The sequence below is a fragment of the Equus asinus genome, chromosome 5 (genome assembly GCF_041296235.1).
Source record: "Equus asinus isolate D_3611 breed Donkey chromosome 5, EquAss-T2T_v2, whole genome shotgun sequence".
NCBI lineage: Eukaryota > Metazoa > Chordata > Mammalia > Perissodactyla > Equidae > Equus > Equus asinus.
The window spans coordinates 5,263,025-5,280,554 of record NC_091794.1 but is presented as its reverse complement, the minus strand read 5'-3'; the positions used below and the strand labels follow the sequence as shown (position 1 = coordinate 5,280,554).

General features: G+C 44.2%; 1 protein-coding gene across 10 annotated transcripts in view; it reads right to left on the bottom strand.

Annotated features, from left to right (window-relative positions):
- The window catches only part of TMEM45A (transmembrane protein 45A), a 70,847-nt gene that overhangs the window by 18,711 nt on the left and 34,606 nt on the right, over positions 1–17,530 (bottom strand). For 2 of the 10 annotated variants that reach the window (XM_070508557.1, XM_070508563.1), the window contains exon 1: positions 14,060–14,137. The exons of 5 other annotated variants lie outside the window; for them this stretch is intronic. The gene's annotated coding sequence lies outside the window, so the exon portion shown is untranslated. Of the gene's footprint in view, positions 1–4,207; positions 4,381–14,059; positions 14,138–17,530 lie in introns of those variants that run through there. 3 more of the 10 variants (XR_011503119.1, XR_011503116.1, XM_070508554.1) reach the window with 3 other exon arrangements.

The following is a 17,530-nucleotide window of genomic DNA, read 5'->3' as shown; positions in this document are numbered from 1 at the left end:
CTCACTCAATCTATCACATAGCGCTGAGGGCAGGTTCTTGCCCTTACTCTGACTCCAGTTAGCAGAATGGGTGGTGGCATGTCCCTTAGCCTCTCTGAGCCTTCGTTCTTAATTAACCAATGAAGGAGCTGGTCTAGATTGATGCCCGGAGCCCGTCCTCGCTCTAACATTCTGTTATTCGTTATCTGAACCACCACCTTTGCACTCAGTTCTCCTGTCTCTCTTGGCAACCGTATGAGATTGAAAAACACTTCACATGGGATTGAAAATACATCAAGACTGTACATTGTTTGACCTTTTCTGGAAGGGAATGGAAGGGATATGTTTTAAGGAACCTTAAAGGTTTTAACTTCCTGGAACAGGAAATTCACTTCATGGAATTTATCCTAAAGATATAACTAGAAATATGCCACCAAATCAAAAACAGTATACGTGCCTACAATTAGGAGATTAATTAAATACATTTTGCAGCCACTAAAAATAAAGTTTTCAGATACCTTAAATGATAGGAGATATAGTTAGTGAAAAGAATAGGACTGTAAAAAACTGAGGAGAAGGGGCTTTGGATTCAGACTTACTGGATCTGAACTCCAGCTTTACCATCAACCAGCTCATGACTTTGGACAAGTTATTGAACCTCTTGGTGCCTTAGTTTCCTCTTCTGTAAAATCGGACAGCCACAAATCTTCTACCTCGTAAAATTAAAATGAGTTTCCCCAAAGCGAATAACCCACAGTACTATTAAACAAGCTCACGTTATCCTCAACCCACCTCGAACTAACAAAGGAAAACAAAAGTAAAACCAGACAAGCAATCCCCCTTGGATGCTAAATGCAGAAAAGCAAGAAGCACTCACGCCATTCTCTGGGCAACCATTCATGCACTGCCTATAACATTTCTCCTGCTGTTGTCTTAGAGGGTTACTGGAATCTTCTGTGGTTATTTAACTTTTTTTTTTAAAGATTGGCACCTGAGCTAACAACTGTTGCCAATCTTTTTTTTTATTCTGCTTTATCCCCCCAAACCCCCCCTGTACACAGTTGTATATCTTAGTTGCAGGTCCTTCTAGTTGTGGGATGTGGGACGCCGCCTCAACGTGGCCTGACGAGCAGTGCCATGTCTGCGCCCAGGATCCGAACCCTGGGCCGCCGCAGCGGAGCGCACGAACTTAACCACTCGGCCACGGAGCCGGTCCCTATTTAACTTCTTGACTGCAAGTGGAGAACAAGCTCCTTGAAAGCAGGGACCATGAATTTATTCTTCTTTCTATTCCCCATTGGACCTAGATAGCAGCTTATATACTGTGAAGTTCTAAGTTAACAAGAGTAACTAAACTCTTCTTATAACATAAGATCATATATTTATAAAACATCTCCAGTCTGATGTCTCCAAGGGCACTCAAACTCAAACAATCCGAAGATTCAGCTAATTATCTTATCCACAAATCCCCTGCCAGAAAATCACTTTTCCCCTAGTCACCTATTTTGATTATCACCACCATTCATCCACTTGCCCAAATTCAAAGTATGCAAATCATCCTAGAGTCCACATATTTCCCTGAAAATTAGTTGCTTATTGAAACCTACTGCTTCTGCTGTCTTACATAAACCCTCTCCTGCCCCGAATTTGGCTGGCTTCCCCTATCTGCTTGGGGAAATCTTCCTTGACGGCCCAGACAGGAGAGGGCCCTGCTTATACCTTCTCCAGGTACCCTCTTCTCACTTTAATGAATTCTTTGTGTGGCTAGTTATTGAAGGTCTGTCCTCTTCATTAGACCCTGGTCCATCAGTGTATTGTGAGAGCCTGTGTAGCAGGCAATTGGGGCCTTTCAGAGATTAGGGGCCTGGTGCATCCTCCATTTTTTTGAGCTTCTTGGTATATTTAAAAGGAAGAAAGATACCAAAACAGAGTTACAAAAACTGTGGTTGCTTTTAAACATTTATATTTACCTAAGAAATACTTTCAACACACATACAAAATATATTGCTTATGTTGGAGATGACATAAAAATTTAAATTCATAAGCCTTTCCTAAATGTGTAGCTCCTGGCCAAACAATCTTCCTGACCCACCTCCGTGACCAGTGTGGGGACCTGGAATTGGCCACCCCAAGATATGTCTCTTGAGGCTGATTGCTTTTGATAAACTGGGACAGGGAAGGAGGCTCTGAGGAATGGAACTTGCCCTTCCTTAGGACACGTTTACATTTGTAAGGTAAATCTCTATCTGTAAAAGGTGCCTCCCTCTCTGTACCAGGAAGAAGAAAGGAGATGACCTTCTCTCTAAAAACTCTTAATCAATACCAAAGGCAAGGACTTAAAACCTGCATTTTATTGTGCTAGTCTGGTAACCTCCTGTAACTGACTTCCCTCCCCCTCCCAACTTTGGCATTCCTTAAGGATTAAGCATCTTTCCTTAGGCTAGGAACCGATTGCTGCTGCGCTCACCTGTGACCGCCCAGCTCCAGACATAGACTTGCCTCCTGCTACGCCCACCCACCGAGATAGCAGACCATTACCTGCTGTGTCCATCAAGTGCTGACAGGGCAATCTTGTGACTATTGTGGGAGGGACATTTCAATCACATGTGAAACACCCTGTTTGGGGCTATATAACCACTCTGTGCACCCCACTTCTTCGGTGCCCTTTCTTCCTTCGGGAAGAAAGGCCCCGGGCCATGGTTCCTCATAAAGCTTTGTTTAATTTTCTCTTGCTATTCTGTCTCATGTGAATTTAATTCGTTCTCCAGCTAGACGAACCCCCATTTGGGGAGAGGAAATGTCCTCCTCCCCTACACCAGCTAACAGGGGCCTGCTGCGTCAGGGCTGCGCAGACCACTCTATCTCCGCACAGCCATTGGGATGTGATGGGGAGGCAATGGGGAGTAGTTGAAGGTTTTCGAAGAGAACTATCAGCTGATTAGAGTGGAGGAAAAAAACGAGTCCTTGTTCCCCCTTTAGTTATTGAACTGCTGTATCTGTAGCCTTTTAATCTGAAACAATCTAGAGGTTCCAGTTGTTCCCTGTTTGAAAGACCCAAACAAAACAACATCAAAGCACGTTGCTATGTATTTGCCTGGCTAGGGGACCCAACAGACCCAGTTGCTCCTGGCAACAAAAATGGCATTTGTTTCACTTTCACTGTGGAGAGAAAAAATTGCCCAAATCCTCAAACATCACTTCGCTGTCATGTCCGAAAATACCATTACCGATAAATTTATCTTTTGTTTCCTTCCTTGTTATTGCCTGCAGGTGCAACTTACTGCCGGTAATAGCCAAGTCTCCAGAGATTGATTAGATCTCAATCCAAAGAGCAGACACATTCCCCTTGGAAGGAAAACATAAGGCTTTCCCCACCCACAAAGCAGAACATATGTGCCAGACAGACAGCAGAAACCCAGGGGAAATCCACAGGAGGGGAAGCAAGAAGGTCTTTCCTCAACCTCCTCCCCGCCTGATCTCACCACCTATAATCTCATGGGGAAAGAGGCTTGCCCAGGCCTAAGACGGTGCAAGCTTCAACCACTGGCTTCCAGCTGCAGTCCATCCTAAACGTTCCTACTCCTTCCCCATCAAAAGGACCCTCTGCTCCTGATGACACCCAACATCATCCTCTGGGTTAAAGACAAGAAACGCCTCCTTACATCCCGCTTGGCTCCTTCTTTCTGACTGCCCCCAACATACACACACACTTACCACCCAAAAGGGGAATATTTTTAAACTTTAGCACTTAGAGATAATATTAGGCAAATCTCGAGATCTAAACCAGGTGTTAGGTGTTAATTCCCGGTGTTACGGCCACATAAATCGCAGACCGGACCTGTGCACAGAAAGAGGAGAGAACTCAAAACAGCCCAGAGAGATTCTACAGTTGTCTTGATGGAAACTCAACCAAATAGCTAACTTCAGTATAAAAGGAAGTCCATGGGGAACGACTCAAACTAAAACTTCATCTCGAGCCACTACCAAAATAAAGTATTTCTAAATCTTAATTAGTGACTCACATTTCAAGACACATTTTTAAACTTCAATACACTAAACCAATGTGAACTATTTCTTGAGCTTCACTTTACTATTTGCCTTAACTCTCAAAGCAATGTGTGTACAAGCAAATGTAGCTTTAAATATTTTGATTCTCCATCATTCTCTACCAGCACTTTCTCTTCCAAATTTCAACTGTTTCAAGCTTTTTTGGCTAAATTATCCTTACCTTCACACTTTCCTCACCGATAAGTCCAGCTCAAGTCTCTTCTCCTAAGAGTTGACAATGGTTTCAGTCTTAAGAAGGAAAAGCAAATGCTGCCTGGGTAATCTAAAATTGCCTGCTCCTCCTCCTTGGAAAGTAAACCAATGTGCTCATCTCTTTCCAGCTTGATGTCGAGTAGATAAGCCTTCAGAATACGTCACAGTGCTTGCATAAATATAAATCTAGGGACCACACCCTTTTGAACATCCTAGCTTCTTGTCCAAACGTTGTGCCTAAGAGGAGTTCTCTATGAGAACTCGTCTTGCCACCCCACCCACATGGCCACTAGCCTGAGTCACATGCCATTTCCTATGAGAACCAAAGCCGATAGAGATTGAGCACTTGTGAGCTTTGCTGTCTCTCTTCCAGGCCATCAAGATGGACAGCAGACCAAGGGAATGGTTATGGTGGTAGCAACATAACAGAGCATGTTCGAGAAGTCCCATGAAGACAAACCATGTTCATTTTTTTTAAATTTTTTGGTGAGGAAGATTGTCCTGGAGCTAACACCTGTTGCCAATCTTTCTCTTTTTCTCGAGGAAGATTGTCCCTGAGCTAACATCTATGCCAATCTTCCTCTATTTTGTATGTGGGACACCGCCAGCACAGTATGGCTTGATGAGCGGTGTGTAGGTTTGTGCCTGGTATCTGAATCTGTGAACCTTGGGCCACCCAAGTGGAGCATACACACTTAACCACTATGCCACTAGGCCAGCCCCACAAACCATGTTCTAACATACAGTGCCTCAAGCAAGAGATGTCACAGGAGCCAGAGTTAGAGTCACCGCCAAAAACAGTTATAGGAATAAGAAAAGATGATGGAATGAAATTTCTGTAGGTCAACAATGACGCTCATTTGCCCTCAAGAAATACACAGTCTGATAGAGACCAGTACACAAAGGATTCTAAAGCAATGTGAGGCTTGCATTGAGTGAAATGGGAACAAGGAAGAAGCAACAGTCCAACTCTAACCTGGAGAGCCAGCAGCTGTCATCCTGTCTGTACACAAGTCTGTTTCCCCTCTCAATGTTAAACCCATGGTGAGCAATGGCTGTCGCCCCTCCAACGCAGGGTACCTGGTTAGCACTCAGTAACCAATGAATAATGAGCTCCTCCCTAAAACACTGACCTGGGGGGTAATCGGTACCAGCAACAGCTGGAGGGGTTAATTCAGTGCAGATTCCTGGGCCCCACTTCAGATCTACTGAGCAGATCATCTGGGGGAGGCCCAGTAGTCTGCATTTTTAACAAGCACTCACTAGTTGATGTGTATGTATTCTTGAGTTTTGAGAACCAAAGGCTTAGATTCTGTGGGAACAAGCAGAGTGGCACCAAGACACTGAGATTTAAATGTGACTTCCCCATCACGTACTGTAGAGGCCATTTGTTTCCCGTCAGTTCATAAACCCTGACCTGCGTGTTCATACCAGGCTTCAGGTTGGGCAGAGGTGAGGGGCTCAACACCTGTTCCCAGGCCAGAAAGATAACATGGCTCTGTTAGAAGATAATAACCATCCTAGGGTGATGCCATTCTATTTGTTTTATTGTGTTGTAACATCTATTATTAAGATACGATTTTGTTTTCATCTCTTCCACACCCCTGCCTCTTGTTCCCATACCCCTCTCAATCTTTAAATAACTAGAACCATCCTGTGGGCTATTCTTAATCAAGCACCCAGAATGAAAAACAGAACTCCAAACTTGAAAATATGAGACAGGGTGAAGAAATCCAAAGACTTAGGTGTTAAAAGATCAAACTAACAAATAGAAAGCAAGCACAAATGTCATGTTGCATCACCTGCCTGTAACCAACTCTTCAAAGTAAACAGAAACCTGGACTGTTTCTGTTAGTTGTGGTGCACCTAAGGTGGGAAGGAAGCTAGCACTCATGGAGCATCACTACGTGCCAGTAACTTCTCAGGCATCTGCTTTCTTCTCTTTGAGCCAGCTCATGAAAGTATCACTATTTCCAGCGTAGGTATGAGGAAGCTGAAACTCCAAGAGGTTGACTGACCCACTCTAAGTCATAGAGTTGGTCAAGACCAGAGCCAGGATTCTAAGGCGCTTGTATGACTGACTCCAAACCCCATACTGTTCCCCTAGATAAAGGAAAGAGTAGACAGGCTTTGCGAAAGGCCCTGTCACACAGTCTTTGTCAACCACCTTTGAGTGAGTTAAATGCTGTAGGAAAAGGGCTTCTCCTTCTGGGACTTCTTACCATTGAGCAGTCAGCACATGTGAAAGAGGTGAGGCTTTGCACGTAGCCTGAATATTTATTTACCACTATTGTGGTCCACGTCAGAGTGCACAGGGCTGCCAGCAAAAAGGAAAACTAGGTTGAGCGGTCTGCAGTGACTTCATCTGGCAAAGGTCTTGACGCAAGAGACGAGTGTCAGCGATGTGGTAAGAACCTAAAGAAGCCATTCTACAGCCCCGAGCATCATGCTTCTTCACAACTCAAGTCAATGGATAATGACTGAGTATTCACAGACAGCTAAGGATCTGCTTCAAGTTACAGGGGACTCCAAGGTGAGCAAGGATATCCAATTCCTATTGCTGCTATAACTCAGTTGGCAAGTGTTCTCCAATTTTAAGTACTCAAATGATTAGACCAGGCCTGCCTGGATAATCTCCAATTAAAACTTTTATATATGAATGGCAAAGTAGCACAGGAGAAGAGGCTCAACATCACTCGTCATTTGGGAAATGCTAATTAACATAACAAATACCAAGGGGACTGGCCCCATAGTTGAGTGGTTGAAGTTCCCCACACTCCACTTCGGACCTACTCCACTCATCAGTCATGCTGATCCACATCCAGAGTAGAGGAAGATTGGCATGGATGTTAGCTCTGGGCCAATCTTCCTCAGCAAAATAAAAAAGTAACAAATACCAATATGCATCCACTAGAATGGCTAAACTTAAAAAGACTGACAATACCAAGTATTGGCAAGGATGTGGACCACCTGGACCTCTTAGACCTGCAGGTGGGAACACGAAATGGTACAACCCCCTGCAAGCAGTCTGTCATTCTCGTAAGGTTAAACATGCTCTTACCATAGACTCAGCAATCCCACTCCTAGGTATTTACCCAAGAGAAATTAAAATCATGTCCACGCAAAGATTTGTACATTGATGCCCCTAGTAGCTTATTTATAGTAACCAAAATCTGGAAACAACCCAAATGCCCATTAACTAGTGAATGCACGAACAAACTGACACATCTCCTTTAAGTAAAAAGGAACAACTACTGATACAAAAATCTGGATTAATCTCAAAAGCATTATGCTAAGAGAAAGCAACAAGACACAAAAGAGTACATTCTGCATAGTCCCATTTATAAGAAATTCTAGAAAAGACAAAACTGTAGTGATAAGAGAGCAGATCAGTGGTGGTCTGGGGGAAAGGGAAAAGAGATTGCGAGAAGCATGAGGCAAATTTTCAAGGTAATGGAAATATTTTATGTCTAAATTATAATCATAATTACACAACTGTATAGGTTTGTCAAAGTTCATCAAATACTTAAAATTTAGGGGTGATTTTTTCTGCCTGTAAATTATACTTCAATAAAGCTGATTGAAAATGTGGAGCAGACACTCCTTTTGCCCTTCCTTTTTTCCCACAGCCTGGAACAGGATTGTGATGGTTGGAGCTTTGGCAACTATCTTAGGTTATGAGGATAAGGCCCATATTGAAGGGAAGGAGCAGTGAACCTGAAAGAGGCTTATTCCTGACAACTTTGCAGGTCCACCATTCTACCCCTGAACACCCTATTCTTATAACTATTTTATGTGATATGGAAATGGAATTCTATCATGTATAGAAGGAAAATATATATGTATATACGTATATATACATATATTTTTTAAGATTGGCACCTGAGGTGACATCTGTTGCCAATCTTCTGTTTTATTTATTTTTCTTCTTCTCAAAGTCCCCCAGTACATAGTTGTATATTCTAGTTGTGAGTGCCTCTGGCTGTGCTATGTGGGACGCCACCTCAACATGGTTTGATGAGCGGCGCCATGTCTGCGCCCAGGATCCGAACCGGCGAAACCCTGGGCAGCTGAAGCGGAGCGCATGAACTTAATCACTCCGCCATGGAGCCAGCCCCAGCTCCATTTTTAAATTTCTTCGTATCCTCTGATTCCAAATATTCACCCCCCACCAAGCAAACATTTGAGGTCTCACTTTGGAGTGAGGGGAGCAGACGTGGCATTCACCATCACAGACCTTTGTAAAATGAACCTTCAAAATCCCACTCCTGGGCAGAACACAAAAGCCCACCTAACAAGTAGTGGGCTTTGCAGTGCTTTCTTTCCAACCTCTTAGCAAGCAAACTCTCTCCAACCCTTAGGAACTGTCGTGAAAACCATTCTTTTATACAGATCTGCCCTGAGGAGACAGAATTTCAATGTGAAGACTCATTCAAATGGGCTGTTTCTTTGGCTTTGTCATAGTATTCTGCATGTTTTTGGAATAAATTCATTGATTTTACAATCAGAGGGAAGAAAAATCATAGGATTTTTCTAAGAAAAGAAAATTTTATAAATTTTTTTAAAATGGCCCAATGCCAGCTTTTCTTTTGGATCTGACTTAGAGAGGGTGAGAGAAACTGTGTGAGAAAAAATGAGACAGAGTGAGGCATCTAATCACCAGCCTCCTTTAAATTCAAGTTCAGAAAAGAAAAAGTGGAGAGATTTATACCTCACTGTACTCCAGGAAATCCTCTGACTCCTGTACAGAGAAGGGAGGGGTCCTTCCCTCTGCGGGGGACTGGAATTGGCCACCCCAAAATATGTCTCTTTGGCATGGGGATTATGTTGGGCTGGTTACTTTTAAAATCTGCAGACATGAGAGAAACTCTGAAAAGTAGAAGTTACCTTTGTAAGGGACACTTACATTTGTAAGGGAAATCTCCATCTGTAAAGGTGTCTCCCTCTCTCTACCAGGAAGAAGGGGGGATGACCTTACCTCTAGAAACTCATCAATACAGAAGGCAAGGACTCAAATCTGCATAATAACCTTACTCTTGTTACTGTGCTTTTCTGGTCATCTCCCATAACTGACCCCACCACCCCCAACATCCTCCTTTGTCTTTAGCTGAAGATGGTATTTAAGGTGGTGACCTCAGCCATTCTGGCTAGTTGCTCAGTTTTCCTGAGTCTCTCCCATGTATACATATTATAAAGCATTGTTTGATTCTTCTCCTGTTATTCTGTCTTGTGTCAATTTAATTCATAGCCCAGCCAGAAGGACCCAGAGTGGGTAGAGGAAATGTCTTCCTCCCCTACACCTCCTACCTCCTCTCCTGTCTCCTGATTTGGCCCTTAAATTCATGGCTTCAGCCAAAGAAAATCTCCACCTTTGCTTCTGCCCTCCCCTCATAGAAGGTCAGGCAAGCAGTTCGCAACAAAATCTCACATAAATGAGAATGAACACACGGAACTCAGAGGGGTGAGTGACTGCTGCCTGGGCTGCTGGGTCCCAGACATGTGTCCATGAAGAACAGCAAGGCTCCCTGAGGAAACCACACATGAGCCCCACAGCCTTTAACAGAGATCTGAAAGGCCCCCAGAAAACGTGTCAGTGAAACCAGCTCAACACAAGGTTGACATAAGGGAAGCCATATCATAGAGAAGAGACCATGTTGTAACTTTGAATGACCTCTGACTAACTAACCCAGCTGGATTTGCACCCTCCAGGAGATCCACCAGCTCTGCAGATTGTATGACGCCCTTCTTGTGCATATACCTCCCAGCTGTGATAAAATGATAACTTTGTTCTTTTGAGTTCCTTAGGAATGTGATGACCCCCAAACAGAGAGTTTATGCTGATAGCCATCATCAACGAAAACTGAAAGATCTGGTGTTGGCACTCCCAGTCTGTAACACCAGAGGGTCAACATTCCTAACCCCTCCCCTATAACCCACTGGCCTATATAACTGCTTCAAGATTCTGTGCCCCGCTTAAGATGGTTCTTTTGGACATTAGTCAGCCATCTTCCCTCTTGCTAGCAAGCTGTAATAAAATATCCTTTCTCAGCCACCATCTTGCCTCTTGATGACTGGCTTTTGTCTCATGGTGAGCAGATCATGCCCTTTGTGTGGTAACATCAATACCCAGGGCTGACAGTGCCACAAGCATGCCATCCATGTTCTCAGCTCCTGCCCTTCATCCCTTGGCGTCACTTGAACACCTGGAAGTAGTCTTGACACATTTAGCAACAACAACAACAACAGGATGCCCAGTGAAATCCAGAATCTGGATTTCAGATAAACATCAAACAATTTTTAAGCATAAGTATGCCCCATATATTGCATGTGCTATTTGACGGGCTCCCACGTTTTATCTGGCAACCCATGAAAGGATTACCTTGGAGTAAAGAACATTGCAACAGCGCAGAGTGGAGATTTCTTAAGCAACACCACAAAGCGAGTGAAGAAATTGACACTGCAGTGCTGTATGACAATAAGAGGAAAAAACCCAAGAATATTTCTGTCTCCCCAAGAATGAAACCCTTTAGCCAAGGGCTGGCATGTTTCTCTGAGTAAGAGACCTCAACTTGATTAAGTTGTGACTTCTGATTGCATTCATTTAAACGAGGCAGGTGCATTAGGGACTTACTGTGGACTGGGCATCTGCGGAATGCTCCGCTTTCAGTGTCTCATCTTATCCACCCATCCCCAAGGGGCACAAACTACCATTAGCCTCCTGGTATTCACGGAGGAGGAAACTAAGGCTTAGAAAAGACAAATAACTTATTGAAAGGGTTCTCACAGCTGGTTAATGGCAGAGCTGGGATCTGAACCTGGTCCCGCTGACTCTTACTGATAGGCTCTTGCCCTTCCCTGAGAGACTGTGCCACTCAGTGTTTGAAGGACAATGAGGTGCCCAGCGTGCCTGGCCCAGAAGACAATGCAAGAGCTGGAGTGGAAATACGCGGAGATGGTTGGAGGGGAGGCTTCAAAGGCTACTCAACGCTGGCTGAAAAGGTTGCCATCCCTGCTGCGGGTGTGCTGTCCTGGAAACTGGGTCACTGTCAGTGGAGGGCAAAGGTAAGGGAGAACAGAGAGAGGCACAGCGGCTCCCGGCAAACTGCTCCTCTGCCAGCGAGAGGAAGCTCGTAAAAGCTTTAAGGCAAGAAGCTGCATGGTCTAAATAGTATCTCAGAAGGTTTAATTTGGCAGTGGTGCACAGAAGATATGACAGGGAGCAAGAGGCTGGAGGCAAGGAAACTGGTTAAGAAGCTAGTGCAGACACTCGTTTCTGAGATGTTGAGTCTGAATCAGAACAGGGTGGTGGGAACAGGTAAACAGGGACAAACAGGAGCGTTACCCATCATGAAGGGAGACGTGACTAGCTCTGGGGACCTGCAGAGCCAAGGCTGTGGTCCCTGACGGTCTAGGTGACAGACGCTCCCAGAACCCCATCTCTGCACACGCAGGAGGTGCCTGCCTCTTCTGTCCCTCACCAGACCACAAGCTCTGAGGAGTCAGGGAGCCTTCTGTGTCTGCAGCCCCACAGCTTTTCCCCACTGCCAGCCGCGGGCTGGGGGTTTGTTAGACTCAATAAATATTGACTGCGAGTCTGTTTCCTCTGCCTGGAACTTTCTGTTCGCATTTTTGCCTGGAAACTCCATGTAGGAAGGCCCTCTGAGACCCAGCACAGAGAGGCCTCTGTGAGCAGTCGCTCTAAACTGGGGCCTCTGGTTTCCCACCCCACAGAAACTTTTCTTCACAGTATTTATTACAATGGGGAATTTTATACTACTTGTTTTTTAATTTGCTTTTTATTTCCTTCTGTTGTTTTTGTAGTTGTTATTGCTTTTCCACCTTCCCCCCACTAGACTACAAGCTCTGCAAAGTCAGTTTTTCTTTTCACCATTGAGTCCCCGACGGCCAGCAGAGTGCTGTCCCACAGAAATAAAATGCAAGCCACATACGTAATTTCAAGTTCCCAGTAGCCACATTTTTAAAAGTAAGAAGAAAAGGGTGAAATTAATTTTAGTGACATATTTAATTTAACCAAATATATCCAAAATGTTATCATTTAAATGTGTGATCCATAGAAAAAGTAATTAATGAGATAGTTTACACTCCTTTTTTTTTGCGTGTGCTAAGTCTTCAGCTTCTCTATTTCACATTATAGCACATCTCAACTAGAACTAGCCACATGTCAAGCATTCCATAGCCACATGCGGCTAGTGGCTACTGTAGTGGACAATACAGATCCTCGCAGGGTGCTTGACATGTATGACTTAATAGAAAGTCGATTCATGAAAAGAGAGGGTGAAAAGAGAAGAAAGAAGGAAAAGAGAGAGAGAAGAAAAGACAGATGGAAAGGAAAGAGAAACTAACATTCGTCAGGTATTTACTATGTTAGATTCTTTCAGATATCAATGAATTATGTGATTTAATTCTCACATCAACCCTGCTGAGGTAAGCATTATGAAAACCATCTTTATCAATGAAGACACTGGTTTGAAGCTGTCATGTAAGTTGCCCAAGATCACAGTTTTCAGTGAAAGAAACAAGATTCTGAAGACAATCTCCCTCACCCAGTTGTGCCACCTCCACACACAGAAGCCATACACAGCAAATCTAGTCAAGCCAGATGGCTATCTGAATCTCTCTCTCCTCCACATGAAACACCCAGGCCTCTATAAAATATCATTTTGAATCTCACCGACACTCTCTTTCCAAAAGTATGATCTGACCATTGCAGGCCAAGATGAGCGCCTCCCCTTCCCGTTCCAGACATGTTTTAGAGGATCTTTACCTCACTTGCTGCTGTCCACTAGGACTCTGAGAGAACCAAATAAAATGGTGGCATTTGAAGGTCCCCAAATATGCCAAGCTCTTTAACATGCCTCCTTATCTCCATGCAGGTTTCTCACTGCTTGGAACCCTTCCCTCCTTCACCCAATTAACACACATCCTGCATGACTCAGTTTGAGAAAAAGGAAGGAGCAACGAGATCGGAAAATCGTCGATTTAGCAGTCATGTCATCTCGGCCAAGGACTCTCTCTGACCCACTTTCCAAGTGTGAGGATCTCCCTTTCTGTGCCCCAAGGCACCCTCTTGGAATTTCCCATGCATACGATGGTTACACATTGGGCAAGGGCTTCCCTTACTGCAAGAACTGACTTTTATCTTTGTATTCCCATCACATCCAGCATTTATTGAATGGTTTTTAGACAAGCAGATAAATGAACAAATGGACTGATGAGCATGCTCATAGCCCTGTTTAAGAAGCAATACCTGGTACCACACAGTCCAAAGAGTTAAGAGGACCAGAGAACTCACAATATCTGCATGCCTTTCAGACCAGTTCTCAAAGTGTGGATCATGGCAGCCCAAGAAGGTAGCTTCAGAGAGCACCCTGGACACTTCCAGCTATTTCATAAGAAGCAATGTTTTAAGCTATGCTAAAGATGTAACAAATTGGGACTTGTCCCACATTAGCCTCCAGGAGGTCGGGAATACGTGGAAGTTGTGAAATACTTTAGGAAGGTGGTGAGTAGGAAGAATGCTAAGCATCAGAACATGGCCACAGAGCCAAAGAGCCCAGCACACTGACCTAGAGGGAACAGGGGACATGCAGAGCTGTATCCATCGACCCCCCCGAAGGGCAGGTGGTGGCAGACTGCACCGAGCCAAGGGCAAGACCACAGGAACTTAGATCCCCTAACCCACACACCCTGGGCTAGGATGTCTACCCTCTGGGGAATCCTTGAAGGATGTTTATAAATGGGACTCTCAGCTCCACCTGAGCTTGTGATCTGTACTGGATCTTGGACCAAAGCTTCTTACCTTTAATGCAGCTCCCTGGTGGGTACAGTTGTGCCAGAGGAAAATACAAGTTCCCTCAGTCCCAGGAGCAGCCATGTGAGTGTAAGGGGGCCAAGGCCTGTGGAAGCCAGAACCCTGGCCTATTGCCTAGCAATGAGCCCTGACATCTACATAGTGTCATGTTCTGTGTGTACTGTCACATGAAAAATGTTGGGACATGTTGAGTTAGACTACCGGAGATGAATGAGCAGCACCAGAGACTTCTAAAAAGGATTTCATTTTGACAGGGCCAAGTGGACAGAGGGTAGTAGATATGACAGTAGTTGGATCTGGCCCAACAGCCTGGCAGGTTTGCGAGTTCTCAAACTTAAGTACAGGCCAAGGCCAGCCTATTTGTGTGGGCGTTCCTGTGAATTCACAAGGAAGATGGAGCACTTGGGTATTGCATCATTAAAAGTAAATAAATGTCAATAACCCGCAAGAGTAAGGCCCAGGGACACTCCTGAAAACCAATCATGTCCGACGAATGACACTTCATTGCCAAATAACCCATGTTTCCAGATGGTGAGCAGAGGTCAGGGGCAGAGTCAGCCCTCCAATCACTGCCTGGCACCTCCCCTCCCCTCTGGCAGGGTATGGCCTGGGGAGGGCTTAGAACTCTTCTGGAATTTCTCATGCATGCCATCACTACAGCTCATAGACTAGCTGGAAGGGGAGGAGGGTGCTGTCAGGGAGCTGGCCCATCACCCCCTTGCCCAACAGGTACCCACTCTTCTGCCACTGTTTGCCTTTGTCTTGTCATCATAGGTCTGAACTCAAAGGTGGACAGAGCCAGGCAGTTACTTAACTAGAGAAATTCAATGCTACCTGAGAGGGGAATAGGGGTGTCAGAAAGCCCGGCTTCTACTGAACTCCTTCTCAGCCAGAAACAACAAACAAACGCCTCTCCCAACATTACAAAGTTGGTCAGAAACATACTTCACGGTCATGGCAAACGGGTCTGGAGCTGTACTTGGGTCAGGGTGCGGGAGGAGGGGAGGAGCTGAATGTGACAAGGAGGCTCCATCACTCTGAACAGGTGCAGACCAGTCCCACCTGTCAGAGTGGCTCTGGATGGCATTACTCTCCTGTGGCCTGAGTGGGCAGGAGAAGGGCAGACCCAGCTGGCACAAAGTGACGTGGAGTGGTCAGCCCCAAGGGTGGGTGTGTATGTGCTGAAGTTAGCGTGGCACTGCAACAGCCTTAGCTGAGAAGAAGCCAACATCCGAGATCCAATTAAGCCCTGCCAGGGTGGGGCTCCTACCAAAGCGGGAAAGTAAAGCTAATGCCCACAACACTCAACCTCAGCCAGAGATGCAGACATCACCTGGACTCCATCTGCCCAACACTGCCAGCAGGGAGCCAAGCACATGCTAGAGGAATTTAAGTTCTACTAAACCCCAAATTAGAAGGAAACCAAGGCCTTCGCAGAGCTCCACTCCGTAAACTTTGCTCCCAGCTTCTAAAGGGTTCTTCAACATTGGGAAATGACTGGAAAGCCAATATCATCCTTCCTGAAAGCTAACAAATGTTCACCCACTCACCATCTACCATGGGCCAAGGAAGAATTACAGAGTCTCTTTGATGTGAATCCCACGCTGACACTGAAAGGTTGTATCCAGGTCGCAGCCTGGCAGTGACACCACGGTGACTTCAAGTTTTCTACTTCCCCTTATTCGTCGGCCTTCTACACAAAGACAGGAAAAGTGAGAGGTTTTCCTTAGTGATGGGATGCTCTTCTCCCACTGTCTTAGGAAATGATGAAGGCACAGGCTGCTGTTGTCCAAAGGGGTGAAGTCAGGTTGACAGCCTGTGTCTGCTTGCTTCTCCAAGGGATGCAAGGAGAAGACTAGAACCAGAGGCCCAGCCCCACCACAGCTCACATCAAGCTGCACAAGGAGGAGGCTTCTATCTTGGGGGTGGGGGGAGGAATAGGGGTGATTATGTAAAAAGGCATTGCAGGTAAAACTACAAAAGGCAGAAAAAAGAGCAGAAGACAAAAATAAGGACAAAGAACAAGGGCAATGAATAGAAAACGGTAACAAACATGGTAGATATTAATCCAGCTATATCAATAATCACTTTAAATGTCAATGGTCTAAATGCACCAATTAAAAGACAAGATTATCAGAGTGGATCAAAAAACAAAGGACCCAACTATATGTAATCTACAAGAATCCCACTTTAAATATAAAGACACATCTGGATTAAAAGGGATGGAGAAAATTATAATGCCAACAGCAATCAAAAGAGAGCAGGAGTAGCTATACTAATTTCAGACAGAGCAGACTTCAGAGCAAGAAAAGTTATCAGGAATAAGGAGGGGCATTGCATAATGATAAAGTGGTCAGTTCTCCAAGAAGACATAAAAATGTTTAACAACAGAGTGTCAAAATACATGAGGCAAAAACTGATACAACTGCAAGGAGAAATACATGAATCCACTACTCTAGTTGGAGACTTTAATACCCTCTACCAGAAATGGACAGATCCAGCAGGCAGAAATCAGTAAGGACCTATTTGAACTAACAGCACCATCAATCAACTGGATATAATTGACATCAATAAGCTACTTCATCCAACAACAGCAGAATATATATTCTTCTCAAGCTCAAATGAAACAATCACCAAGATAAGTCACATTCTGGGCCATAAAACACACTCTAAAAAATTTAAAAGAATAGAAATCATATTATATCCTCTCAGATCACAATGGAATTTAACTAGAAATCAATAACATAAAGATAGCTGGGAAATCCCAAAATACATAGAGATTAAACAACACACTTCTAAATAACACATGGGACAAGGAAAAAAACTCAAAAGAAATTTTTAAATATTCTGAGTTAAATGAAAATGCAACTTACCAAAACTTGTGTAATGCAGCTACTAGTGCTTAGTGGGAAGTTTATAACATTGAATGCATGTATTAAAAAAGAAGAAAGAGGGGCTGGCCCCATGGCTGAATGGTTAAGTTCGTGCACTTCGCTGCAGGTGGCCCAGTGTTTCATTGGTTCGATTCCTGGGTGTGGACATGGCACTGCTCATCAAGCCATGCTGAGGTGGCGTCCTACATGCCACAACTAGAAGGACCCACAACTAAGAATATACAACTATGTACCAGGGGGCTTTGTGGAGAAAAAGGAAAAAAATAAAATCTTAAAAAAAAAAAGAAGAAAGATCTAAAATAAATAATCTAAGCTTCTACCATAAGAAACTAGAAAGAGAAGAACCAATTAAATCCAAAGTAAGCAGAAGAAAAGAAATAATAAGAATTAGTGCATAAATGAAATTGAAAACAGGAAATCAACAGAGAAAATCAACAGAGTCAAAAGTTGGTTCTTTGAAAGGAACAATAAAATTGATAAGCCTCTAGCCAAGCTAACTAAGGGAAAAAAAAAGAAGACACAGACTACTAACACCAAAAATGAAAGTGGCAACATCACTACAGAT